This window comes from Camelina sativa, chromosome 6 (assembly GCF_030686135.1).
Source record: "Camelina sativa cultivar CO46 ecotype springtype chromosome 6, ASM3068613v1".
Classification (NCBI taxonomy): domain Eukaryota; kingdom Viridiplantae; phylum Streptophyta; class Magnoliopsida; order Brassicales; family Brassicaceae; genus Camelina; species Camelina sativa.
Genome location: NC_141885.1, coordinates 2,018,038 through 2,025,355, shown reverse-complemented (window position 1 = coordinate 2,025,355; position 7,318 = coordinate 2,018,038). Strand labels below are relative to the sequence as shown.

At 33.3% G+C, this 7,318-nt stretch overlaps 1 pseudogene; it reads right to left on the bottom strand.

Annotated features, from left to right (window-relative positions):
• Window positions 1–3,624: 3,624 nt before the first annotated feature.
• LOC104793867 (uncharacterized) lies at window positions 3,625–4,332 on the bottom strand (annotated as a pseudogene).
• Window positions 4,333–7,318: the final 2,986 nt, after the last annotated feature.

Here is a 7,318-nt window from a genome sequence, read left to right as displayed (position 1 = left end):
TCGTGAATGCCACTGTTTTGTTTGTAATAAAATTAAATATTTTTTTAAAAAAAATCAAAACATATGGAAATATCTAAAAAACGGATATTACCGATCCAACCAAAGTATCCGACCCAAATCAATAAAATGGATCACCTTGCCCATGAACCACTAAAAAATAACCCTAAATCTGGATTGTATGTAAAATAAATTGCAAAAGTAAAAAGGGGAAAAGTTAGAAAAAACCCTATCTTGTTGTTTTGGTTGTTCTTGTTGTTCTCAGAAACGGCTCGTGTCAAGGATGGTCGTGGAGAATATGACTCAACAAAAGGAGCCGAAAATAATCCTCCAAATCCAACTCGAGTTCTCACAAAAACAAAAGAAGCACTTCCCACATAAAAAACATGAGAAACAGAAGCTTGAGTTAGAGAAGTAGCAGTTCTCACAGAACATTTAATTAGAAGCAACAAATTCTGAAGCTCCAGAAGAAACTCCTCCCACAAAACAACCAGAAGCTCGAGAAGCAGCTCCTCCCACAGACCAACCAGAAGCTCGAGAAGTAGCTACTCCCACATAAAAACCAGTAGCTCGAGAAGCAGCACCTTCCTCCCCATCAATTAGAATTTGATGGAAAGGAAGAAGCGGTTAATGAAGAGGAAGACGAGACAAACTCAACTGAAAGTGGTTTTGATGATGGAATAAGTTTTTTTGATCGAATCATTGGTAGTTGGAGAGAGCGTCTAACCAAACAGAAGAAAAATATATGGTGGAAAGGTTTTGGGTCTTCCTAGTGGTCCATTTTCTCCAAATACTGAGGATATAAGTGAGTATGTTGGTTAAGTTATTTTGGTTAGTTTTTATGGAGTTATGGATTTATTTTGTTGGTTTTAATGGTTATTTTTTCAAACATTTATGAAGATGTCAAGAGAAGAGAAGAAGGTAAAAGACAAGAAACAGATAAAGGGAAAGACAATTTGTATTTTGGAATTCTGAATGTTGGTGGCACTTTGTTATAATTTTTGGCGGTATATTTAAGTACAACTTGTTTTTTGAGGTACAACTAGGGCTGGACATTCGGGTAACCCGTTTGGGTTCGGGTATTACCCATTCGGGTTTAGGTAAACGAGTTTAGAAAAATATAATCCATTGGGTATTTTTAGACATATGGATTCGGTTCGGTTTGGGTACTATCGGGTTCGGGTCGGTTTGGGTTACAAATTTTAGAACCTGATTAGTACCCGAACTATGGGATACCCAAAAAAATATAATTAAAATTAATTAAATTTAGTTAAATTTGACTTATGTGACAAAATATTTTAGATATTTAGGTATAAAACTAAATGAAATATTCAAAATTATAATCATAATTTTGGGGTAATTGCATTATATTAATGATAAATATTATGAATATGTTTATATGTTCGGGTTTATGGGTACCCAAACGGGTACCGGATATTATCCGATGGGTATTAGAAAACAGAACCCAATAGGGTTTTATAGGCAAAGACGTACCCAACCCGAACCAGGTTTTTCGGGTCAGATTTCAGGTTGGATATTCGGATACGGTTTTTATGCCCAGACCTAGGTACAACTGGATTTTTATGTACGTTATTTTGGTACAACTGTATTTTAAAGTACAATTATGTCATAGCTAATTGGTACAACTAGTTTAAATGGTGAAACTCTTAGATTAGTTAATTGGTACATTTGGTGTAACTGGAACACATGTAAATCTTCGGATTTGGCGGCTGGATGTTAAGTCTTGCCATTATAGAAATAGAATAAATATATTTTTGAATCCTAATAAAATAAATAAGACAACACGTGTGTATATTCCGATTTGACGGTGGGATATGAATAAAAAATGGTGATTTATACTCACAGTTGTTCTTAAGTGTTCAGTTGTTCCTAACTAGTCATAGTTGTACAATACACATACAAAATTTTAACTTAGTTGTCCCAAGTCGACCTGGTTGTACGATACACAACAAAAATAGACATACATAACTAAGTTTGTTCAGCAGTAACTTCAGGCTAGCTGTAACCACTTAGCAACTTTATGCAAGGCTGAGACTTGTTTCTCCTCTTTTGATGACGTTCTCTGGTGAATGGGAACCTCTCTACTAACATCGAATACATTATCTTCTTCAAAGATGAGATCTTAAACAATATAACATATCGGTCGATGCATGTTCGGTTTTCTCGGTTGAGTTTTAAGTTAAACGCTGCATTTTGGGTAAAGGAAAACCCTTAAACTCGAGTTTTGTCTCATTAGGCGTGTTTAGCCGCTTTTGAGAGAAACGAGAGAGAGAGGAAAGAGTTCTTAGTGTTCTTGAGAGTTCTTGGTGTTTTCTTGGAGTTTGAGGCTGTTCCTATAGAGATTTGTAGCTGGGATCGTTGTAGGATCTTCCTAGGAGCGTTTTCTTCCTGTGTTTGAGTCGGATTTCTTCTGTGGCAAAAGTAAGTGCATGACCATGGCTTATCTAAGCTGGAGATTCTCTGATCTGTTTGTTTATGTGTTGTTTGACTTGTTAGAACGTTGTTTTAGGTTCGTGTGAGGCTTTCTTGTGGCTTGGGATCGAGTCTTGTGGTTGCAGGAACAAAGATCCGGCGAGAACCTTTGGGGAAAACGATGCTCGGCATGTGCATCGGTCGATGCACTTTGTGCGTCGGTCAATGCAAGTGCGAGGACAGCACGGATTGACCTAAGAGCATCGGTCGATTTCATGTGGAGGCGTCGGTCGATGCAATTAGGGTTTCCGCGTGATGTCGAGCATGCGCCGGTCGATACAATGGGAGCATCGGTCGATGCAAGTGAACCTTGCATCGGTCGATGCATATCATGTGTCGGTCTATGCAGTCCCCAGGTGGTGTCGGTCGATGCAAGCCTTGTGTCGGTCGATGCAGAGTCTGGTTTGTTTGTTGAACGTTGTATGATGGTTGGAGTGTCTCTATTGCTTGTGTGTATGGCCCAGTAGATGGGAGGATTGCCTTACTGAGTGTTTATAAAATACTCATGCATTGCAATTTGTGTTTGTGATGCAGGTAAAGGCAAAGTGTGATCGTGGAATGAAGCCAATGAAGATGAGGATGTTTTAGGGACTTGATTGGATGTTGTCTGGCATTGCTAGGTTGCTAGAGTTGGGTCATTAGAAATATTGCTAGGTTGATGGTTCTATGTTTCCTGTTAGTTGATTATGGGATATTGTTATATGCTATAATTGTTGGAGTATTATTGGATATTTATTGGTATTGGTTATTTCCGATGTTGGTTGTGGTTTTGGTTAGGTGGCTAGTGGGTATGAGACCACTAGTTATAGTTTATCATTATTTATTATTTAATTATTTATTTTTAAAAAAAATACGGGTCGGGTCGTTTCAATATCGACACATTAATTTTTTATTATAGTTCATTTTTGATTTTTTTACTGTATAAAAATATTTGAATGCTATTGTCAAAACATGATAATTGGTATTTTCATTGTAATTGATTTTATAAAAATATTAGTTGTAACCATTAAATTTTATTTTTAATGTTTTTTTACCAAATTAGGAAAGTCTCTCTATAAATTAACAATTATTAATTTATCGAGAAATTAAAACCTCTATAAATTAATAGATATTCATGGTCCCAACACTATTAATTCATAAAAGTTTTACTGTACAACCAAAGGTTTGTGTAACAAAAAAACGATAAAGCAAATTAAGCTCCGTTTTCTTAGATAAAAACTTCATCGTCTTCGTCATTTTCGTCAATTTGGTGTGATTTTCTTGCTTGGGAATCATCTTTTTTTACTGATGAAATACCGGTAACTCATTCGAAAATCATAGGCAACGATCCATCTGTTATATCGCAAAACCTTCCAATTGGTCAAAACTCTCCTGTATAAAGAGATGTCATTGATCTTGATTGCACTTAAAACCCATTTGTGTCGATATGGTATAAACCATCATCTTCTGATTCTCCTATTGGCCTTTAACTCCTCAACATATTGCTTCCATGGTGGTTTACATGCTGGTCAAAGAGTACAGATCAAATCCAAAAGGATTTGTATTTGTCTTCGGGACGCACCATAATAGATCATAGTGACGCCCGAGAACAATCGCATAACTAACATCATGTGTTAGTATGACCAAACACACGGCCAAACAGACCGGAAATTTCTCGGCAAAATCTTCAGAGATAGGAACACAACGGTTGATTCGGATCCACCGGTGATGAGACATATATTCTCTCTCCGAACTTGGTTGTGTTTGGCTAACCGCTAAAACCACTTGAATCCAAATCAGGTCCAATAGACTCTGAATATGATAAGGCCAAACGAATTGTGCAATCACCATCACAACCGTCATTACGAGAAAGAGAAACGAAACTGCAAGTAGACATTGTAACACATAAAGTGATCTTGTCCTTGAACACAATTCAATCCATGTAACCCTCTTTGGAAAAGACGGTTTATATGCACGACACCAGAACTTGGTAGAAAAAATGTTCTTTGCCAGAGTGGGAACCATCACGAACAAAGATTCAAAAAACCGTTTCAGATGTCGAGGAACTGTCGATCGTTGTAACCAAAGAGATGCCATTATAAACTAACTAAATCTATATAAAAGTGAAAAGACAACAGATGGAAAACCGACCGACGCCGGAAGAACCGATGTCGGCCGTAATCAATGGTTAAACAGAGAAGTTTGTTGGTAGTTGAAATGTTGGAGAAATCGCCTTTGGCGAGAGCAGTTTTTTATTTTTGTACTTTCACTTTGAAATTGCGTCTAAAAAAAGCCCTCATCCCTACATAAAAACTGTCGACAAACTTCTAATCCACAGTTTCCAAATTTTCAAATTTTAATTTACAATATTTTATATTTTTCTAAAGCATACCCTTCTTCATCTTGCAGAAATGGTGTTCATCTAATTGATATATAATTGATTGTTATCTTTTTAATTCAGCAACAATTTAGTAATATTTTTGCTGACCTATCATCTCAAGCCAGTATTACTCCCTATATATAAGTTGTTAACCATTCGTTATAGATATATTTTATATATTTCGATTTTGCTTTAAAATGATAGATATGAAGTTTAAAAAATGGTTTGAAAGATATTAGAGCTTTGTGATTTGGACATAGAAAATTTGTTAGATGACTGTATATTTTTGTTGTCACTCAAAAAAAAGGTAATTTGGTTATTTTGCACATAAAGAGGGATAGTTTTAAAAATGGTCAACATGGAGAGATATTTTTAAAAAGGATTATGGAAAAATGGGTATTTTTGAGAATGCCCCTTAGATAAATAAGAGTATGAATAAAATATGAAAATATTGTAAACTAAATTAAATATTAACAAAAAGTATCAATACTTTTTATGAAACAAATTTAGTTTTGTTATGAATTGAAACTTTTCAATGATCTCAACTTTATATATTGTTTGAAAACAATTCTAAATATATACAAATTGATGTCGTAATAAATTTTATGTAATATATTTAATTTCGTACATTATGAATTTGAATTTTTTTGAAAGCACCTCTTTTTCTAAATTGAAACTACAATTTCTTTTTATGATGCTAATATTTGGGGAATGTTGAGAAAATTTAAATTAATAGCATTTAAACCCAATAAAACTTCAAAATACATTTACTCACACTTGAAACTTCAATAAAAAATTAAAAATTTAAACTTCAAAACTTGAGAATACTTTTAATAATATTTAAATCTGTTAGAAATTTTTATTTTAAAATTTTCTATAATAGCAATAAAAAATTACTCACAATAATTAAGTTATAACATAACTAGAAATCCGATATCATTTACACATATTTCTTTCTAGATATGCTAATATTTATTGGTAGACATCATGTATTATATTGTTCTTTATATTTTCAAAATTATGTTAAAACATTGTCTATTCTCTTACAAAACTACTATCCGATATTGTGTTGTGTCTATCCTCTTAAAAAACTGCTTTCCGATATTGTGGAGTGTCTATTCTCTTACAAAATTACTATCCAATATTGTGGTGTGTCTGTTTCCGTGAAAAGCTATATTTTACAAACTACTTACTCTATTAGGATTTCTGAATTACTGTATAACCCCAAGTATACAAATAAACATAAAAAAAGAAAATAAGTCAAAATAAAAAACTATATTACAAAAATACAAATTACAAAAAAAAGAGTAACTAACAAAATATATAATCCGGAGCTGTAGCACGGGGTATCACCTAGTCATGTATTATATTGTTCTTTTTTTGACCTATTATATTGTTCTTTATATATTCAAAATTATGTTAAAACATTTAATTGCATAAATGCACAACTAAAATATCAGATGATATTCAATATAGTATATACAACTGTAACATCTGCGAACTAGAATTCCGGTTTAGGATGTGCATCGATTGATGCAAAGATGGTGTCGATCGACGTAAGGTTGGTTTACGCGAACGAGTTTGGCTGTTTCATGTAAATGATAGTACTACAAAGTATTAACGGATATTTACGGGTCGGTAACAAAACAGGTAATGGGACGAGTAACGGAACGGGTAACATGATGGATAAAGGTACAGGTAACAGGACGGGTATTAAAATTAAATTAATACTCGATACTCGATCCTTAATCACGGGTAATATAATTATAATACCCTTCACTTAACCCTAAAGCTGCAGATATCTTTTTTTAGGACGGGTACGAGCCGAGTAACATACAGATAAAGAGTATTAGGGCTGAGACTTACATATTAGTAGTTTAATATGAATTAAACTCACCATATAGCATTATATTATATAACATGTGAATAAATGATATAACATAATTATAATTTTAACAAATAAAAATAAATAACAAAATAAAAAATTCCTGCTGGTAGCGCGGATCATTATCTAGTAATATATTTATAAGGGATAAAACAAAAAATTTAATAATTTCTGTAAAAAATCCTAAAATGACATTTAACTGAAACGAAAAGAGTAACAAAAAAATTTAGTACGAAATCTTCATACCCTATATTCGTTCAAAATCTTCTAATTTTACCAGAGATAACTTTCCAAAGTTATGCAAGCAATGGAGTCGTTGCAAATTAAGTCATGGTCGTCATTCCATCGCAAGCATCTTGAACCAGTATTTTTGCTGTGACTAAAGATCAACATCTCATCTGGAACTCAAAGCATAATTGTAAAATTATCAGCTCTTGTTAGTCTAAAAACAAGAATTTCAATTTTTTTTGTAAATCCCAAGGAATATTAAACCAACATTAATTACAAGTTTTATATATTCACAAAATCCATAAATCAAATCTCTTTGTGAATAGTTATTTTGTTCAACCTAGATTTTATCAGAA